Below are 4,531 nucleotides of genomic sequence, written 5' to 3'. Positions count from 1 at the left end.
ATTGGTTGGGGGAAAAGTTATAACATCTACAAACTATGGGATATTTTATTCATTTATTTTATACTAGTAATGGCGGCGATCAGTGATTTATAGCAGGACCGAATTATTGCAGAGGACAATCCAACACTAACTGACACTTTGTGAGAAACAGTGACACTAATACAGCGATCAGTGCTAAACATATGCACTGTCCTGTACTAATGACACTGGCTGGGCAGGGGTTTACATCAGGGGCGATCAAAGAGTTAAATGTGTGCCTAACCGGTGTTTTACTAAACTTTGGAAGGTGCTTTTACTAGGGAAGCCATGGGTCCTTGTCCCTGCTTTGGAGAGACACGGGATCCATGCCTCCCCTCTTGTCAGAACGGCAATCTGCCTTGTTTACATATACAGACCGCCTTTCTGCCTCTCTGCTCAGCGGCACTTGTAGCTGTGTGCAATCACAGCGGGAGCAGGCCATCGGTGGCATGCATGTGCACCCCATACCCGAAAGAGCTGGATCATGTATATATACGTGATCCAGCGCAGAGGTGCCACCCTGTAGCAGTAAAACTGCTATGGGGTGGACCTTAAGTGGTTATAAAGCTTTTCCACTAATAAAAAAAAAAAAGTGACTTAAAAGATTAGTTTGAAACCTACAATTATCAAAAATAAATGCAAATCACAAACAAAAGTTATAGTTTCCTTTTAAATTTTTTAGTTTAGTTTCCTTATAAATTTCCTTGGTGGCTCAAGGGGGGAATGCAGGTATGTTCTTCCCCCTGCAAGACCCCCGTCCCTGGCATTCCTGTGCCCATACAAGCCCTCTGTTGGTTTAAACCACTTACTGCTGTGACATCACTAAGGCACTTCCTGTTCAAGATCCCAAATGCTGTTTTTCTAGTCTCCAATATACCTACTTAGCTGTGCCAGTTACTCCTGATGAAATCTAGTTTCTGTTCACATTTCCAGTGACATTTTAAACTCTGTAGTTGTGACATACAATATAGGAGGGTGTGAAAAAGGGGTAGTTAGGCTAAAATTATGATAAGGAATCAATATCATTGACCATCCATATACTCTTACAAGATGTATAGTGTGCAGAGTAGGCTCTTAATTTAAACGCCAGGATGACTGAAAACAGTAAAGTGGGTTAGATCCTTGCCTACCATGCTGGAAGACCTAGTCTTTCTACCTGCTATCATTAGGCCTAATTAGTCTCTCTTCTGTAGTGGAATTGGTCCTAAACCCACCCCCTGCAGCCTGAACATCAGCAGTCATTGAAGAATATGGGTATTACCTGGGACGTGGATCTAGCTACACACTGCCTATTACTGACAACGCTTATAGAAAGTCTACAGAATGAGAACAAAAACTCCCCAAACATACCTCCACCGTAGTGGGCACCAGGAACAGTAGAAGAGTGCAGTGAGCCCCATCATTGACCTTATAGGAACTAATGTAGTTCCACCAGTTTCATTGGCCCCTATGCCTGCTGTTAGATTTTAAGGATCATTCTAGTCAGATGACCTGGACTTTGGGACATGAATTCAGCTAATATGACTGTTGGATGGTATGTAAAAATCAAGGTCACTTTCTGGTTGAATTAATTTGTTTAGCTGTCTAGAAAAACACATCCAATTTTGTTTTATGTTTTTATTTTATTTGGTAGATTAAATTGTACATAAAGGCAATTTTTTTTTTATTCGCTTTGGATAAAGTGGCCAAGCATTAGACCCTCTGTTTTTTGGAAATTCTCTTAATTTTGGGGAGCAGTTTTCTCTTTATATGTTGCATCTTTAGAACAGGAAGTGATGAAAAATGTCTTCAGTGGGATAGACAGCAAAAATTAACCCGATGGGGCTGAACCCCCCCCCCCCCCCCCCCATTCTATACAAAAAAGGTTTGGACATACTTTAGGAAATAATGGAAGGATTTAGTCATTTTGGATATTTATGTATACATCTTTCATACCCCCATTGTGGCTAGAGATTAAGTTAGTATGTATTATATGGACTCATATGCAATAAGGACTGTTTGTTAGACTGTTTCTGAACACATTTTTGTATGCTCTGTTATTGTGGCCTACAAATATCCATGTTTCAACTTGATATGGCGGGACAAGAAGAAGCATTTTAGGAATCAAAACTTCTTTCACTGCTAATTGAAAGTCTATTTTTGGAACACTGTAGTAGATAATATTTTTTTCCTCTGGATATGTTTGTCATGGTGAATTTTTTTTTTTTTTCCATTATAATTTTTTATTAATTTTAAAGGAATACAAACATAACATATGTCATTACATAAGTCGATACATCAAATACAGTGAATACAGTGAATACAGCAAGGTTAGTTGTAGCCGAAACAATGCCAGCAATTAGGGTCACAGGCGTGTCCACTATGAATTCTATACGTTAGCGTACTGGTGAGCACCGTACCTCTCTTCTAGAGTGTAAATACTATAGACAGGGACACTAGGGGCCCTGAGGTGAAGGAGGGGAGTTGGGTGTAGGAATAGAGAAAGAGATATGGGGAGAATTGGTGGACGGAGAGCGATAGGGGGCTTAAGCAAGGGGGGGGGGGAAGGGGGGAGGGAAGGAGGGGGGGGAGGAGATAAGATATGATAGAGAGGGGGGGGAGGGAGGGGAAAGAGGGGAGAGGGAAGGAGGAGATGCGATATGGAGGGGGGGAGAGAAGGGGGGGGGATGAGGAGGGAGGAGGGGGGGAGGGATTAGGGGAAGAGAGAGAGAGAAAGCGAGAAAGAGAGAAGAGAGAGAGAGAGAGAGAGAGAGAGAGAGAGAGAGAGAGAGAGAGAGAGAGAGAGAGAGAGAGAGAAAGAGAGAGAAAAAGGGGGGGGGAGGGTAGGAGAGGAGAGGAGGACAGAGAGAGGGAAGAGGAGGAGAGTAGGGAGAGAGAATATAAGCAGTATGGGTAGGGGAAGGGGGGAAGGGGGGGGCAGGGAAAAGAGAAGGTGGAAGAGGAGGTAAGACAAGGAAAGGAGAAGGGAGAGAAGGGTAGGAAGAGGGATTAGTAAGCCGGAAAAGGAGATAGCGGGAGCGAGAAGGAGAGAGGGCGCCGGTGCTCAGGTGTGGCCCTCCAGGTGATCTCACTTACGTTTAGGTGACTTATGTGCAATAACGACTGGGGAATGAGGTAACATCGGGGAAATAAAACAACAATTTGTCAGCAGAGCATTATTCAGTCTTCAGTATGCATAGTAATCACTTGTAACATTACTAATCCGGAAACCACGTGGACCACTTGATCCATGCTTTATCAAATCTAGCACTATGGCCTGACTTGTAGGCAAGCAGCTTTTCATAATTGTAATTGGTTTTGACCAACGCTATAACTTCCGAGGTAGTGGGCGTTAAATCGGATTTCCACTGTCTAGTTATGAGGCTTCTTGCTGCCAGTAGGATGTGCATTACCACTGTACCGCTATCTATGGGGAGTGCCTCAATCCCTATGTTCAATATTGCCAGTGCTGGAGAGGGGCGGGTCAGCACCCCCGTAATTCTAGATATCATGGAGAACAGGCTGTTCCAGAAACCGTTTAGGTGTCTACATGACCAAAACACATGAGTTAGGTGGGCAGCTTCACCACATCCCCTCCAACACATGGGTGAATAGTCGGGAACAAATTTAGATAACCTGTATGGTGTAAGATACCATCTCAAATTTATCTTTTGTGATAATTCCCAATGGTTAGTGCACGACGAGGATTGTCGGACAGACCGAAAAGCTGCTTGCCATTGTTTGTCAGTAAACTTATCATCCAGGTCCTTCTCCCATTTCACGAAGGGGATAGCCTTACTATACTCCAGTTTGTTTTGAAGGAAGTTGTAGAACAGAGAAGTTCCCTTGACCGAGCGAAGGTTACCCGATAGGAACTTCCATCCTTGGGACGGAATATGGATATGTGGCGATGTTAAGGAGCGGAGGAAGTGGGATATTCTCAAGTACAAATAATATTCGGTGGAAGTGAGCGAATACTCTTCCTGTAGGCCAGCAACTGTTTTTAGTACATCTCCTGTCAGGATATGGTCTACAGTAAGTATACCTTTGTTTACCCAGGTTTTGAGTGAGGTGTGAGGAATGACCAGTTCCAGCACGCCCAACGGGACAGGGACACTCACCACCGCAGGATGTTGACTGGAGCGAGTCGTGAACGCGCGCCAGGCAAGAAATGAGGCTTGGAACTAAATGGGGAGCGCTTTTAGTGGTCTCGGGCTCCATATGTCCGCCAGGAGCACCGTCCGCAGGGGGAGGGGGGAGCAGACCTCAGCCTCCATGTTGCTCCACACTGTGGAAGACGTAGGGGTCACCCAGTGTGTTAATTGGGCCAAATGTGAGGCCAAGAGGTAGTCTCTGATGTCGACCATGCCCATGCCCCCTGCAGACCAGTGCTTAATCAAGTATGAGTGAGCGCTTCTCGGTCTCTTGCCCCTCCATACCAGCCCCTTGAGTGCTACCTGTAGGGAAGTTATGATTTTCTGGGGTACCGGGATCACTAAGGTCCGAAATACATATAAAATTTGGGGCAAGAGGA

Source organism: Pelophylax lessonae, assembly GCF_965119305.1.
Source record: "Pelophylax lessonae genome assembly, chromosome: 4".
In the NCBI taxonomy this organism is placed as follows: domain Eukaryota; kingdom Metazoa; phylum Chordata; class Amphibia; order Anura; family Ranidae; genus Pelophylax; species Pelophylax lessonae.
This window is presented reverse-complemented; position numbering follows the sequence as displayed.